This window comes from Tupaia chinensis, unplaced genomic scaffold (genome assembly GCF_000334495.1).
Source record: "Tupaia chinensis unplaced genomic scaffold, TupChi_1.0 Scaffold000127_2, whole genome shotgun sequence".
In the NCBI taxonomy this organism is placed as follows: Eukaryota; Metazoa; Chordata; class Mammalia; order Scandentia; family Tupaiidae; genus Tupaia; species Tupaia belangeri.
Genome location: NW_006159596.1, coordinates 2,542,961 through 2,560,350, shown reverse-complemented (window position 1 = coordinate 2,560,350; position 17,390 = coordinate 2,542,961). Strand labels below are relative to the sequence as shown.

The following is a 17,390-nucleotide window of genomic DNA, read 5'->3' as shown; positions in this document are numbered from 1 at the left end:
ATTTGATCTTAGGGGGACCAGCAGTTGACATAATGGCTATGTCACTGGACTCCCATGTAGTCAACTGTGATTCAAGTCCCGGATCCTGTGGCTTAAACTCACTGGGCACGTGTGTGTGTGTGCCCAAGATCCTGAGAGGAGATTGGAGAAGGGATTGCAGCATGGCCATTCTCCCAGCGGGGTGATTTCTCACTTTCTGTCTCTCTGTCTCTCTGTCTTTCTAGTGAGTGCACACACCCTACAGCAAAAACCTCTGGGGGGGAGGGGAAATAAATTGATCTTAGGTATCAATGACATTCTCACTTCATGCAAGTAATTTGAAGTTTGCATCTTCTGGAAGGTTTTAAATAACACTACAGTTATCTTTTTCTTTCTCTTTCTTTTGTTTTAAAGAGAGATTTCTGCTATAGGACACACGTACTCACCAGAGAGACAGACAGAGACAGTGAGACAGAATGAAAGAAATCACCCCCTAGGAAGGATGGCCATGCTGCAATCCCTTCTCTTCCATTCTTCTTTCAGGATCTTGGGCATGCACACATGCGCAACATGCATTTTAAGTCACCAGGTCCAGGACTTGAACCGCTGTCAACTACATGGGAGTTCAGCAAGGTAATTATTACAGTATCTGCTGGTCCTCTATTTTTTAAAAAACAAAAAAATCATTAGATAGCACAGAAGTTACAGTGCAAAAGGAGGCAGGCCACTGCAGGCTAGATAAGGCCACATGGGAGGCCCAGGTTCAGTTCCAGGCCTCTCATAAACAGGGTGAATGCAGTGGTGCAGGCCTGTGGTCCTGGCCAACTGGAAGGTGGGAGCAGAAGGATCATGGCATGCAACAGGATGAGACCCTGTGAAAAATATCCTTCTCTTTCTCTCTTGTTCTCCCTCCCTCCCCTGCTCTGTTTCTCTCCTATAAAAAAAGTAATCGCTAGGTAGAATGTAATGTACAAAGGATACAACCTGTAATATCTAAGTGACAGCTGATATCTAGGGTAACAACTAAAAAAGAGACATGTAATATTTAAGGTAAGAATATTACCTTAAAAAAACAAGAATAAAATAATAATTAGCAGATTAGGAGAAGAAAAAGAAATAAAAAGTTGTTTCATATAAATAAAGACAAGGGTAGAGAAAAAAGCTACATTAAAAAATGGGCCAGAAAGAAAAAACTAGTAGGATAATAGGTATAAACACAGACAACTATATCAGTAATTAAATTAAAATGAACTGAATCCTGTTGCAGTGGTACAGGTGGTAGGGAGCCATACTGCAAGACTGGAAGCCACATGGGAGGCTCCAGTTTGGATGCTGGGTACATCTGAACACACACGGGTATGTCCATGGGCATAATTATGATCCTGGTTGGCAGGAGGATTGGAAGAGGGGTGCCAATCACAACTTGGAAAGATCCTGTTGAGGGTCTCTCTCTCTCGTCTCTCTCTGACCTCTCTCATAATGGAAATAAATGAATAAACTTTTAAAGAGATGAACCAAATACTCTGTAAGAGACTAAAATCCTCAGGCTGAATTCAGAACTAAAACAAAACACAGCTATGTGCTATTTACAAGGGACACACCAGTCATATAAAGAGAAAGAAAGGCTGAAAGCAAATGCAAACACTAAATTAAATAAGCTGGGTTAGTTATCAATATTTCAATATCAAAACAGACTTTAAGGCAAGTATCGTTATCAGAAAGATGGAAGGAGGGGACCAGCAGTTAATGTAATGGCTATGTTGCTGGACTCCCACGTAGTCGACCGCGGTTCGAGTCCCAGACCCAGTGGCTTAAACTCACACCGGGCGCGTGTGCGTGCGTGCCCAAGATCCCGAGAGGAGAATGGAGGAGAAGGGATTGCGGCGTGGCCATCCCCCCTGGGGGGTGATTTCCTGCTTTCTGTCTCTCTGTCTCTCTCTGTCTGGCAAGTGCACACGCCCTATAGCAAAAATTTTCTAAAAAAAAAAAAGAAAGAAAGAAAGATAGAAGGAGAAATTCAGAACTAGGAAAAGGTCCATCTACCAGGAGGCTACTGTAATCCAAACTCTATGGTCTCCCCAAATTATAGCTTTACATTTTATAAAGCAAAATTGACAGAACTAGAGAAAGAAGAATCAGGCATAGTCATTATCATTGCGGGCGATTTAAAAATACCTCTTTTAAAAGTCGACAGAGCAAACAGTAAGAGAACATTTCAGTAAGGAGAATAGTTAAGTCTTAAAAAAGAATGAACAAACTCAGTCCACCTGACATGTACAGTGCCTTGTACCCAGCAATGGCAAAATTCACATTCTTTCAAGGCCACTTGGAACACTTGCCAAAATCATTTGTATCTTGGGCCATCACAAGTCATTACAAAATTAAAAGGACTGAAATTATTCAATGTTCTACTCTCAGAACTCTGGCTGTGAAATCATTAAACAAACAAAAAGATGCAGGGAATCCTCAATTGCTTGAAAACTAAGCCAAATCTTTAAAAATAATCCATGGATCAGAGAAGAAATCTCTAAGGAAATCAGAAAAACAATAAAGGTATGATGACATCATCATTAGACACAGAAGTGTGATTCCAGGAAAGCAGAAGGAAGTGAAACTGGGGTGGTGGGAAGAAGATCAGGAAAGAGGGGAAAGTCAAGCTGGGGGAATTCTGCAGAGCTGGCTCTTTCTAAGCGCACAACTGCACCTTAAGCAGGGAGAGAAGGGGGAAGGACGTGTTGCTAACTCTTGTATCTCATGTTAAACGAGAAGCCACAGACTGTGAACCTGTCCACATTCCCATGTGAAGAGGAAAAGCCAACCAGGAGTTCAGCAAAGGGTTGTATGCACCCATGCTGAGTCTTCCAGCTTCATCGCTACAACATGGCTGCACACATGTTGTGCTGTCTCTGTGCAATCCTGCTGGTCTTCCTGCTTCTGTCCGCCATGCTGTGACGTTACACCAGAGGCCAGCCAGATGCCGACCCCATGCTCTTGGACTTCTCAGCCACCAGAATTGTAAGCAAAATAAACCTCTATTCTTTACAAATCACCATCTCAAGTAGTTTCGTTTAGCAACATGACAATGAACTAACACACTCTCCCATCCCATTCTCCTTGTTTTCATCATATGGTTTCCAAGAGGAGAATTGAATTTGGCATAAACTACAGCTCAATTACTCATGGAGCCAGACAGGATTGTTCAATGTCACCACTAGTGAGGATGCAGTGTCACCAACACTCACACAGAGGTGACAAAGATGTAGTTTTTACTTTACAATGAGCACATATTACTTTGACAATCAGAAAGATAATGCAAAATAAAACTAAAAGCTTTAACCAAACTGAGTTAAAGACAGTGACTCAATACCACCTACCTCTGTAGGTCACAGCCCTAAAATTAAAGGAGGAGGAGGAAGCTGTCAGTGAGAGCATACAGAGGTGAGATAACTATTAACCTACTCTACAGCCAAATTTCCCATCACAAACACATTTATTCACAGAACATATAAAACTTAGAAAGAATTCATGATAAATGCCACAAGTAATATTCAGTTAGCACACAGTCTTCACAACCAAAGTATCTTTAAGATGGAGCCTATTCCAAACTGATTATTCAAACTAAAAGTTACCTTCAAGGGAACATACTACTCAGAGAGTATTATTCTAGGTCCTTGTTACAGTAACAGCAGGGCTCATTAAGGAATAGCTTATACTTGATTGCCTGCTTTTACTATGCAAATTAAAAGAGATACAAAAGGTCTTTAATTCCCAACCCCTCACATTCTCAGTCCAACTTCAAGTTGTAAGGGAATAGCTATCACTGGTCATCCAAAATACCCAATCAAAATGATTGTTTTAAGTAGCCTAATAACAGTGCCAAAAAAAAAAAAAATTAGGAATCAAAGAGAATTCACATAAAAAGAAACAGAAAGCACCTCTTGAAAACACCAAGTTACTACTGAGAAACTATGGGAATTCCTGTTGAATTCCTTGCATAGTTCATGCATGATTTCATTTACCGAAAATCCCCTGTCATAGTTTATTTGCACCAGAACTGATCATAATAAAAAATGTTTAAATAATGTATATTCGTTGTCTCACTATTTCATAGTGACCTAAAATTGGGAGCTATATTACTGTTGTTAAAAATGTCCCAAGATCTTTCTTTCAACTTTCAAAATGTACTTCTGGGTGTTTTTTGTTTGTTTGTTTGTTTTGTTTTGTTTTGTTTTGTTTTGAGACCTTCATAGTAGTAATACCTAACACAGGCACTCCTCACTCAACGACCGAGTTCTGGACCCCTGGTTACATCATTAAGTGAGTTTGTTAATAAGAGAGGAGCTTACCCCATGGTGGTGTGTCAAGGTACCACAGGGTATGCATTTTTCTTTTTCCTTCTCTCTTTCTTCCTTTCTTTCTTTCTTTCTTTCTTTCTTTCTTTCTTTCTTTCTTTCTTTCTTTCTGGCTGTGTGCACTCACCAGAGAGAAAGTAAGCAAGCAAGCAAGAAAGAAAGCAAGCAATGACCTGTGTGCACTCACCAGAGAGAAAGAAAGCAAGCAATCACCACCCTCCCCCACAGGGGGGATGGCCATGCCACAATCCCTTCTCCTCCATTCTCCTCTCAGGATTTTGGATATGTACACACATGCCCTGCATGAGTTTCAAGTCACTGGTCCAGGACTAGAACTGCAGTTGACCACATGGGAGTCCAGTACCTTAATCAACATGCCACCTGCTGGCCCTGGGTATGTATTTTTCAATACATATCACATAACTCTACACTAGAGTAATGTAATTCCATCTATACAAAAAGCATACATTAGATAAGCATCAGAAAGCAACAGATACACCACAACATAATAAATCTGGCATAATCATTTTTATTTATTCTGAATACTACTATGTATGCACAATAAAGTACAAATTTATAAATGAAATATGTCGTCTTGCCTCACTGCAAACACTTCACATAGTGAATGCTAACCTACTGCAGAAATGAGAGGCAGATTGAGAAAGGGGATTCCCCATGCTGGAGAACCGATGGCTAGGTCTGAGGGGTTGTTAAACAGGAAGGTCATTAAGTGATGAGTGGTTGTCCACATACATCCATAAGATCACAAGTAAATTAGTTTTTGAGTTTGGGAAATTCAAATAAAAATTCTAGGAAACAAAGCAGTTTCAAGGAAGCATATGAAGTTAAGGGCTAAGTTTTAGTTCAAAGTCAATCATTGCCAAAAGGAATGTTCTTCATACTTTTTCTTTCAATTTCTACTTTCTTTATTATTTTCTGGTACCAAAAATGAGCAAGAGAGAATTTTTTTTTTCTGTTGGGGGAGATTTTTTCTATAGGGTGCATGCACTCACCAGAAAGACAGGAAGATAGAAAGTGAGTAATCACCCCCTACAGGGGGGATGGCCACACCGCAATCCCTTCTCCATTCTCCTCTCAGTATTTTGGCGCACACACACATATGTGCCTAGCATGAGTTTCAAGCCACCATGCCCAGGACTCAAACCACAGTTGGCCATGTGGGAGAACAATGCCTTAACCACTATGCCACTTGCTGGCCCCAAGAAAGGAACTTTTTCTTCCTAGTTTTCTTGAAAAGAGTTTTACCTTCCACAAATCCCCATACTTACTGAACTGTTTATCCTTCCCTAGATACATACTACAGGATTTTTCTGAAGGCATGCAACATAAATTATAACTAAATGGAAAAGCAAAACACATTTACTCATTTTACTACTAAGAAGTCAGTACTCCCATTTCTGTGGTTTTTATTTTCTTTAGTTCTTAAGATTAAATTTGATCTTACATTGTTGTAAAATATTTTTCAAAAGTTTCATTGAGTGGGACCAGCAGATAGCATAATGGTTATGTCACTGGACTCCAACATGGCCAACCACTGTTCAAATCCTGGACCCAGCAGCTTGAAACTCACACCAGGCACATGTGCATGCATGCCCAAAATCCTGAGAGGAGAATGGAGAAGGGATTGTGCCATGGCCATCCCTCCGGTGGATAATTTCTCACTTTCTGTCTTGGTCTTTCTTTCTCTCCAGTGGACACATACACCCTATAGCAAAAACTGGTCTAAAAAAAATTTTTTTTAATTCTAATCTGTGTTATTCTCTAATTTTCTTACACTAGTGAACTCATTAAGTTAAATTTATTAAATTTTAGGTTTCTTAGCACCTTCAAAATTGACCTTGTCACATAGCAGAAAGTAAGATATATACTTTTGTCATCTGGTATTCCCAGGATGGCAAACTGCAAACCATAGGCCAAACCTCACAAGCCATATGTATTTGTAAATAAAGTTCTGTTGAGATACAGCTATTTTTAATTCATGTCAACTGTTATTTTCAAGCCATAGGTCAGAAATGACCAGTTGCAACATTCTTTTTCAACCAAGGTGCTCAGTTTTAAAATTCCAAGTATACAGCTGACTCTTGAACAACATATGGGTTAGGGGAACTGGCCCTGAGCACCAACTTGCATATAACTTTCGACTCCCTCAAAACTTAACTACTAATAGTCTGCTATTGACTAGAACCCTTACCAATAATATAAACAATTGATTACTACATCTTCTGTCCATTGTATGTATGTATCTATTATTATTATTTGTGTGTTTGTGTGTCATAGGGTGTGTATATGCTCACTGAAGAGAGATAGAGAGGGAAATCGAGAAAGCATCCCCTTTGGAGCATGGTCATGCCACAATCTCTTCTCCTTCTCTTCTTCCTTTTGTGATTTTGGGCATGCAGCGCACACACCCAGTGTTTTACAAGCTGCTGGATCCAGGACTCGAGACACATGCTCGGCCATGTGGGATTCAGCAGCCTTAACCACCAGGCCACGGGCTGAACCTATTAGCTAGAGAAAAGAAAATGTTATAAGAAAATCATAAGTAAAATACATTTGTAATATTTAATGAAAAAATAAATCCTTGTGTGACTGGACCCATGCAATTCGAACCTGTGTTGTTCAAAGTTCAAATGTTTGTAACTTTACCTGGAATGTCATAACTTATTAATTACACCAATGCATAAAAGTACCTATATTGCATGATATGATTTTTAAAACTACTTACACGACCTCCTATGGGCTGGTTATCTGCTAACATTGACTTCTGTGCTCCATGAGACATTACAAGCTTGGAACATTGCTTTGAAGAGCCAAGTGGCCATATATTGGAATGGATTCTGTAGGCATAAAAAGTAAGAATAGAAAGATTAAAAGCAGGATATTAGGTAATTTTCTCTTCCTCAGATTTATGGTTACCTATATACTCGGTCATGTTATACATGACAGGAAGCCCGTATGGAGAAAACCTGAAAAGTCAAGACAGTTTTTCAGGTTAAACTTCCCCAAAATCTTTAGAGTTCCCCATAAACTCATGTCCATGTTGACTATAACTGCTCTATTTTAGAGAACAAATAATCATAAATTATTTAAAATAAACTATAGCATTTTATGCTTTTCTCTAGTAAAATGCTTTTCACTATAGCACAAAGTAGCACAAAGCAAATAAATGTGATAACACATGTATTTCTGGGCTTAATGATGGGTTAGTATCCAAGTCTAAAGAAGATGCTGAAAAAAAAAAAGTTATAAACATCAATTCTAAGAAAAAGTGGCAAAGTCTCCATTCAGCACTCAGTTGTAAGACACAACATTGGACCAGTGCTGTCGTGTCGCAGTTAAGTGCTATTTTGCTGAGCAAGATTAATCCTGCTGCCTGCCTGAGATTCGAATCTTAGTTATAGAGGCAACACACAGAGTGTGTGTAGAACCTGAAGGGATGGGGAAGTGGAGGAAGAAGGAGAAGCACAACCAGGCCCCCTGTGGAGGTTAAAGTGCTGGACTTCCACCATTTGAGTCCCAGACCCGGTGGCTTGAAACTCATGCTACGCATGTATGCCTGTGTGCCCAAAATCCCGAGAGGAGAATCAAAGAGAAGGGTCTGCAAGTGTGGCCATCCCCCTTGGGGAGCAATTTCTCACTTAACAATCTCTCTGGCAAGTGCACACATCCTATAGCAAAAATCTCAAAACATAATTTAGAAAAAGAAGAGACACTAAAGAGTTCGCTCTCTCTCTCCCTGACCATGTGAGGACACAGAGAGGAGACAGCCATCTGCAAGCCAACTAGAGTCTTCGTCAGAAATCAAATCAGCTGACACTTTTGTCTAAACTTCCAGCACTCAGAGCTTTAAGAAGTTAATTCCCATAATGAGAATCAGATCTAGTAGACTATGCTAGCAGCGAGGGAACTGAGAGAAAAGGAAGAGGTTAAACCTAATCGCCCACAGAAGGCCAGTGTGGAGGCTGTGCAGGTCTGGGAGACCTCACAAACATGTCCTTCAGAGGATCCCAACTGCAGAAGCCTCCCACTCAGAGGTTAGTCATGGTTGGCCAGGTGGAGAAACCATTGTGATTACAGGAAGGCCTAGTTAGGTCAGGAGACAGTTGACCCTTTTGCCCTCTGCCACCAACATCTAGCAGTGTCCAACATCTAGCCATCAGGGCCAGAAGGAAGCTAGAAAACTTGAAAAAGTGGACCTTACCCTTTGCCCCTTGCTGATCCCGCAGATCTATAATAGCTTGAGCTGGAAGAACACAAAGAGACAAAACTGCTGGGAGGAGGCGAGACGATTTAATAAGTGAAAGTGACCAGAATGCTACAGGATTTGTCTGAGACAGAAGTTCCAGAAACAGTTCGGAGTTCACATGAACAGGCCTTAGTTACCTTTCTTACTGAGGAAAAGGGAAGGCTTACAATGATTGTTCTGAAAAAAAGTAACTTATTTTGCATCTCCTTAAAGCAAGTTCTGATTCCATTGTTTTCTCCCACTTTCTAGGAATATGTTTTCTAGTTTATTTTCAATTCCCTTTTAATAATCTCTCTAGAGTCAGCAGGTGGTGTGGTAGTTAAGGCACTGGACTTCTACAGGGTCGCCCACAGTTTGAGTCTTGGCCTCAGCAGCTTGAAAACCACGTAGGGTGTGTGTGTGTGTGTGTGTGTGTGTGTGTGCCCAAAATCCTGAGAGGAGAATGAAAAAGGAAGGATTGCAGCATAGCCATAACCTCTGTGTGGTGATTTCTCACTTTCCTTCTCTCCTTCTGTCTGGAGAGCATATATATGCCCTATAGCAAAAACCTATAAACAAAACAAAAAACCTCTCACTCCATTCACACTGTTATATAGTCATAAGAACCCATGGGTTGGCTCTGTGGCAATGCCATGGTAAAAAACTGTTCAAGAGAATCCAGATCCTCTGTGGTGACCACAGTCTGAATCCCCAGCTGTCAGCCTGAAAACATGCCAAGCGTGCAGATACCCAGGATATCATGGTGTGACCAGACCCTGGGGAAAGTGTCTCTCTCTTTCTCTCTCATATGTGTGCACACACACTCTATCATGAATAAAGAAAAAAAAAAAAAACTTTAGATAGAAGTCTAATGAAGCTTTGAGTTAGAAAAAAAAGACTAAGTCCCCCCACAAAAATTTTGTTCAATTTACCAGTTGATTTTAGACACAGTCATCAATGCCAGAATATTTTTTAAGATATTTTTCCATAGGACCTAGAACTCATCAGAGAGAGACACAGAAAGAAAGAGAAAGGAAAAGTGTAAAATCACCCCCCAGAGGGATGGCCATACTGTAATTGTTTCTCCTCCATTCTCCTCCTGGGATTTTATGCAAGCACACATATGCACCTGGCTTGATTTTTAAAACTCCAAGTCTGGGACTCAAACTGCCCTTAGCCACATGGGAACCTACCACTTTAAGCATCATACTACCTGCTGGCTCCCAGAATTTTTTTTTAAGACAGTGGTAAGTGATATAGGCCAGTAGGTGATGTACTGGTCAAGGCGCTTGACTCCCACATGGTCCACCATGATTCAAATCCCAAACCTAGTGGTTTGAAACTCACACCAGGCACATGTGCATGCATACCCCAAATCCCAAGAGAATGAAGGAAAAGGGATTGCGGCGTGACCATCCTCCCGGAGGGAGGTGGTGGTGGTGGTGGTGGTGTGATTTCTCCCTTTATCTCTCTCCATCTCTGTTTGTCTCCCAGGCAAGCACACATGTAAAAATGGCAAAAAAAAAAAAAAAAAAAAAAAAAATCTCTCTTAAAAAAAAAAAAAAAAAAAAAAAAAAAGCCCCTGAAAAAAAAAAAAAAAAAAAAAAAAAAGCAGGGTCTTGTCATCTTGTCATGTCATGTCATTGTCCTCTTTGTCTTCTTGCCCTAGTCGCTCAGTGGAGCCCACACTAAACATCACTGCACCCAGCCTTTAGGTTGGGCCTTTAGGTTGGACCAGAAATTGAACCTGGCCCCCCACGTGGTCCCAGATAGCAAAACAACATCTCACAGGTGCACTCCACCATGGCTGGACCAGTCTTAGAATGTTTTTCTTTTGTGCTTTCTCCTCTGCATCATGTTCATGTAATAGCTGACCTGCTAATATTGATTTTACTTCCCACTTCATTATTTCAAAGGAATCTTTTCTTTTTTTCTTTCGTGTTTCTCTTGGATATTTTCCCCTCCTCACTATGAGCCTTTGAGGGCATGTAATAGAGGTTTATTCCTTGTGCCACCTTCTCTCCCCTACTGGAAATAAGCTCCTACTGACATCCACTGTAACTGATGAATTTCTCAGGAGGCATGAGAATAAAATAGCAAGTGTCCTAAAAGGCAGGGGCAGGCTAGCCACTTACACCTATCTGACTCCCGAACAGAAGGTCCCTGAGAAATTGTATAGCTTTTGGCTATCCCTGTTCACTCCCTGAGCTTCTAAAGGGGGGGACAGAAAGAACCTCAAGGTTGTGCTTTAAAGCCCGTGTACCCCTCCCTTTCATATCCCATGCCAGTCTACTCCTGAAATAGTAACAACATGGGCTAATGTTCCTAGACAGCAGGCCCGCTTCTTCAGCAAACACCTAGAAAGAGGGAATCAACAAAATTAAAAAGCAAGCAAGCAAACAAACAAACAAACAAAAACTCTTAACTCACTCTTATGCCATTTTGCCCCCAAAAGTCTGCCACCAAGTTGAGTGACATACACTGAACCACAGGTTTCCTCCATAACGGCAAGTCGGTAAAAATGAAAGATTAGGGCTGGCCTCACCATATCATTGGTTTCTTTGTGGCCAAGCATGTGTTTGGGAAAACTTATTCCTGATTTTGGAGTGAAATTACTATTGGATTGTCGGAAAAGTCATGATGCATTTTTGCATAGAAAAATACATCATGACTTTTCCGACAACCCAATACATACTAAAGTGGAACTAGAAATAAAGATGTTAGGTAGTCTAAAAAACTTTCATCTCAGTATCCTTATTTCAGAGTTCAAAAATGGATCCTGGGACCAGAAGTTAGCGTAATGGCTTATGTCGCTGGACTCCCATGTAGTCGACTGCAGTTTGAGTCCCAGACCTGGCTGCTTAAAATCACACTGGACGCATGTGCTTGTGTGCCCAAGATCCTGAGAGGAGAATGGAGGAGAAGGGATTGTGGCGTGGCCATTCCTCCTGGGGGGTGATTTCTTGCTTTCTGTCTCTGTCTCTCTCTGTCTTTCTGGCGAGCACATGTGCCCTATAGCAAAAACCTCTAAAATAATTTTAAAAAAATTTAAAAAACTGGATCCCAAAGAGATCACATGACTTGTTCAGACCAGCAAGGCTATCTAGTAACAGAGAACTATTTCCTTAAAAGCTGTGATGATGCAAGGTCAGCAGTGGCTTTGTGGTTAAGGCACAGATCTCCCACTATGGCCAACTACAGTTTGAGTTCCAGGCCTGGTGGTTTGAAAAGTACACCAGATGTGTGCGTGTGTATGCCTGCCCAAAATCCAGGGAGGAGAATGAAGGTATTGCAGTGTGGTCATCACCCTTGGGGTGCGAAGGTATGTGTATGTGGAGGGGTGATTTCTCACTTTCCCTCTCTCTCCATGCATGGATTTCAAAAATTTATTGCACCAAATTAAACTCAAATTTTATCTCCATTTTCTATGAACTTTTTGAAGTCGCTATGTATTCTATTTTTTATATATATACACATATATGTGTTAAAGTTTACTTTAAAATTAGGCACAGTAAAACATTAACAATAATAACTCCTAATAAAATAGAATAGTCATAACAATATATCCTAATAAAATTACATTGGGTGATTTCTCTTTCTCTTTCTCAAAATATGTTATTGTATTGTATCACCTATTTTAGGACCATGATCTCTAGAGAGGAAAATGGAGAAGAGATTGTGGCATGACCATCCTCTCTGGGGCATGATTTCTCACTTTCCCTCTCTCTCTGTCTCTGTCTCCTTCCTTCCAGCAAGCACATGTGTTTTATGGCAAAGACCTTTCAAAAACAAACAAAAAAAAGACATGGAGATGCTTTTCAGAGTTGTAGTGAACAAGATGATGGCTCATAGCTGAGTTCCCAGAGTCCTCAAAAATGTCATCAGTGGAAGAAAGCTGTCTAGCACAAAGACACAAGCTCCCTTAGGTCTGGCATCCTCCCCTGGAGTGGAACGTCTCTGGAGGGCCATCCTAACTCCCCATGGGAACTGCTGAGACCTCTTCTATAACTGCTTCAGAGCTCAACTTCTCCCTCTGTCTCCTTTCTACCTGCCCTCATTCCCATCAGGTGCTGTTTCTGAGCACAGTCAGCCTCCTATCTCAGAGTCTGCTTCCTAGGAAAATTACCTACCAAAAGAGTATTTTATTAGAGTAGTTTATTAGAGTATTCAGTCTCTCTTTCCTGGTTTCAGTTACTACTGTTGATCTTGGTTCTAAAATAGGTGAGTACCACACAATAATGTATTTTGAGAGAGAGAAAGAGAAACCACCTTTACATAATTTTATTAGGGTATATTATTATGATTGTTCTATTTGATTAGAAGTTATCATTGTTAATCTTTTACTGTGCCTAATTTAGAAAGTAAACTTTAACACAGATATGCACATATAGAAACAACCGTAGTATACATAGGGACTTCAAAAGCTCATAGAAAATGAAACGAAAGTATGAATTTATTCTGGCACAGAAATATTTTGGAAATCCATGCATAGTTTTTTTTTTTATAATACCCATTTCCAGGAACATTTTGGAGATTCTGTGTATATTGGGTCCAGTACTATGTGCAGTTTCCGGCATGTACTGACAGTCTTAGAATGTATCCCTTCCAAATAAGAGAGACTGCTAGAGTTGAAAAGAAGAGTGGGAATCCTTGGATTACACTGAACCAAACTATTGTAGGACTTTCTTTAATTTTATAAAGTTTTCCATGAACCTCCGAAAAATGCTCAGAGTTGTTCAAAGTACTTGGGCATAGGACTCTTTTTTATATTGAATATCTCATGAGATTTGTGTTCTGTGCAATAAACTCTGAGACACATGAACACAGGCCACTCTAGTTCATGTTAGAACATAATTGCTAAAGATACTCATGTTGACATTTTTCTGTGACAGCAAAGAAAACAGAATTACCCCATCAGTAGGGGACTGCTTAAGTCAATTATGAATAATCTATACAATGAAATATTATGCAACCGTAGCAAAGTTCTTGAAATTGTATGAAAAGGTGCCCAAGGTATATTTTTGAAGTGAAAAGAACAAAGCTACTAAACAGTGTGTATTTGTTTTATAAAAGGGGAAAGATTAAATACACGTGTACCTTTTAAGTTTAAACCATGGGACTATATTACTGATGTAAAAAATCAAAACTTTAAGAATTAAGAGCAAAATCCTGCAAAGTATTAGATTGTAGAGATTTAGAAACTTTGTTGAATCATCTATGAAGAGACTAGGAAAACTCAATAGCATCCTTTAGGGAGTGACTTAGACTATGAAGACAAAACCATGGCAAAAACCTAAAGTAAAGATAAATGAGAGAAAAAAAAGTTACCAAGTATCCATTTAAAAATTAATGTTCCTCTTTTGAATTCTTTGGGAATTTATATAAAAAGATCTATATAAAAATTATTCTTCATCATAAAAATCAACCAATCATTACTAAACAATTTTCCAGTATTGCCGTTATAGATAATTGTCTAACGATTAAAATGTATGTTGTGATTTATTACAGCTATAATGACACCAATCTCTGTGTTCGTTCAGTGCTTGCAAGGCAGACGCACCACATCTGTTGTAACATGGAATACCATACGACAATTTGTAATGACGCACATTTCTTATTATCTGCTGATAATACCCTATCAGTGAAAATGACAACTTAATGAGAGAGCACATCTCCCACTGACAAATAACTGGATTCAAACATTTCCATTGCTTCTCATCAATCCCTTACAGAAGTACAGTGGTGTGATTACCACAATCGTCAGAAATAACAATGACAATTAAATCAACATTAAGACTAGGCATATCTTTTGTTAAACGTAGATGCACTTTAGACCACATAATCTCTCAGAATCCTATCTCTATTTAGTTTTATAGGAGCTGGCAGTAGTTCTACTCTTTTATTTTTCTTGCTGATTAGACCTCTGGCATCTCCCATTCCAAATACTTGGCTTTCTAAGAAATGGATCATGATTTACTCTAAACGTTGGATCTCTAAGTCAACACAGAGGCTGCAAGTTTGCTGTAATAGTCTCTAATGTCTTGTTTCTGAAGTGTTGCTTTCTGAGCTTCTTCCTGACAAAGGAAACTTTTCAAGTCTACTTAACAAAGCAGTAGTGTTTATAAAACTGTGGAGAGGGAGGCGGTCTTTATTAATCAAATATATTTGGCAATCAGCAGAGTGTTTGCACTGCAAGCTCGAGTGTGGTCCATGTAGCTGTGAGCCTTCTTCTCTTAGGACTGGATAGCAGGACTCGCCTATCCTTTACAACACTACTGCTTCCTTCTACTCCGTAGCTGGATGAATTATCTCCCACAGAGCCAGCAAAGTGTCTGCCCCAGGGAAGGAGATGTAGTCACTTCAGTATTTTACCTCTTTTTTCATTGACCTCATTAAATATTCTTACTTAAATAGGAGTTACCCAAAATATTATAAGTAGATTGCTATTCCTGTATTCTAATTCTGCTTTTCATTTTTTCTGCCTTCTCACTTCTTCCGTGTCCTCAGCTTTTGTGCAAAGAGAATGGGCTAGCTTACAGACATCCTAAAACACTCAGCTCCTGCTGTGGAATTACACATTGGTTACTCCACTAAGGTAGGTGTGAGAGGGTCAAAATCTGCACTTTTGCAATCTAAAGATTTTTTTTAGAGGGCTTTCTTTTTTTTCCCTTCCTTTTCTTTTGAGGAGGGGTCTGGGTGTGGCAGATAGGAGTGGGTAAAGTGGGAAACATGCTTCCTACACTAGAGCCATCCCAAAATAACTAAGCCTGCACTATGTACTTCAATGATCAAATTACTACTGAGATGATGCTTTGACAGACACCGAGTAGGGACTAAGGAAATCAGAAAGTCTCTTAGAATCTGTATCATCTATGTTAACACACAATCTAAAAAGTTATCTCCATTCAGTTAGAGAACATAGTTTTCTAGGCAACTAACATTAAAGGTAACTCTGCCATCTACAAAAGGAAGCAGAGTAGGGCAGTCTCATGGTCTGGCGGTTGAGGGACCTGTATCCCACAGGTTGACTGCACAGGTTGAGTCCCAGACCCAGAGACTTGAAAGACACACTAGGTATGTATGTCTGCATCCCCAAAATCCCAACAGGACAGAGAAATGGAGGAGAAGGGACTATGGCATGACCGAAAACCCCATTGGGGTGCCTCTTGCTCTCTGTCTCTTTGTTTCTTTCTGACAAACACAAATCCCATCTGGAAAATTTAAAACAAAACACACACACACACACCCAATGAAAGCATAGCATATTCAGAGAAGGGACAGTTCAAAACACTAGATACTCAGTTCTTTACATACAAATTTTAACTGCTCTTCTAGATAATAAACTCCCAAAGAGAATCCTGTTTGTTTCAGATTTTTATCCCCCACAGCACTTGGCAGAAAGTTATGTTACAGAGAAAGCAATCAATAAATATCTGCTGTTTAGGGGAGCTTCAGGTCTACTGTTAGCCCACCTGGACTGAAAACTCAAGGCTGGAAGCCATGCATTATATATTGTAGCAGCCGGGAGTGGTGTGGCTTGAAAGAAGGAAGGTCAAGGTTTCAAAATAAGTCATCAATGTAATGACAAGTCTCTAGTTTAGAGGTCCTTCACTGGAATAGCACTTTTCTGAAAAAGTCTAGGGATATAAAAAATATATATATTTTTTAAAACTTATATCTGCAGTTACTGGATATTTTAAAGTAATATAATAATGTTATTACCACATACTTATTCTCATGGACTCTCATAAGGGGTATTAAATAAATGAAAGGCCAACAGTACTATCATTTTTACAAAATTCCCTCCATCTTTTTTGTACTACTGAAATATTTTTTTTTAAATACCCAGTAAACAGAATTAAGAAAATGAAAGCATCTCTGTTTAAAGGAACTTAGAGAATGGGGTGTGTCTTGTTTCGACTTCCTTTCATTTACTGAAACATGTTCTTTGCAATTTATAAAAGTATTCCCTCTATAATAAATACCATGAAATATTAAAGAGTTTTATTTTTTTTTCAGTTCCAAAAGCCTCATACTCCTAATAATAAATTCCATGAACAAATAACTTAACCAGTCTTCAGCCCGGTATTTCTAATGCCTTAGAGGACATTTTCAATTGTATGTTCCACTTTTATGGCAATCTTGGTACTTCCAAAAATCAAGTTCATCCATTCCCCCACCTCGCCCCATGTTCTGGCTGTAATCCACATCTGTTTCTGGCAGGTTTGCTTTTCCTTCTTCTCATGATTAAAATCTTGAAGTCTCTTGACTCTTCCCTATGCTCTGTCCCTCTCAATGAATTAAGGCCAGTCAAGTGCTTAAAAAAGACTTCACCCATACTAGGCACTCAAAATTATTTGTTGCTGAAGGAAATAAATCAATTCAATGAATAAATAAAATGTATGAATAAATTAGCTCTCCTTTGAAAATAACTTGTCTTTGTACAGCATCCCATCTCCTGACACTCATTCATGTGGCCAATATTTATGAAGAGACGAACCATATGCCAGGCAATGACAGACGATGGGGGTAGATCAACAAACGAAGTAACAAAAACACATGCTCTCTTGCAGTTCATATTCTAATGGGGGAGGGAGGCATTCATACACTAATAATTAAATAAAACATACATATGCTTATAGTCCCTTCTCTGAAAATATTAAATCAAAAAAAGTCCAGAAACTGAAAGCTTCTCTTTAATTCACTAATGAACAAAACATGAACTAAAATGAGGTAAAGCCATGGATGAACTGTATTTATTTCACTTTTGGAGAGGTGCCTAAAGAAGCTTGATTGTTATATGATACATAGCA

General features: G+C 39.4%; 1 protein-coding gene across 3 annotated transcripts in view; it reads right to left on the bottom strand.

The window, feature by feature from the left end:
- IL15 (interleukin 15) overlaps nucleotides 1-17,390 on the bottom strand; it is a 174,805-nt gene that overhangs the window by 64,946 nt on the left and 92,469 nt on the right. For all 3 annotated transcript variants that reach the window (XM_027770339.1, XM_027770337.1, XM_027770338.1), the window contains exon 2: nucleotides 7,078-7,189. The gene's annotated coding sequence lies outside the window, so the exon portion shown is untranslated. The remainder of the gene's footprint in view (nucleotides 1-7,077; nucleotides 7,190-17,390) is intronic.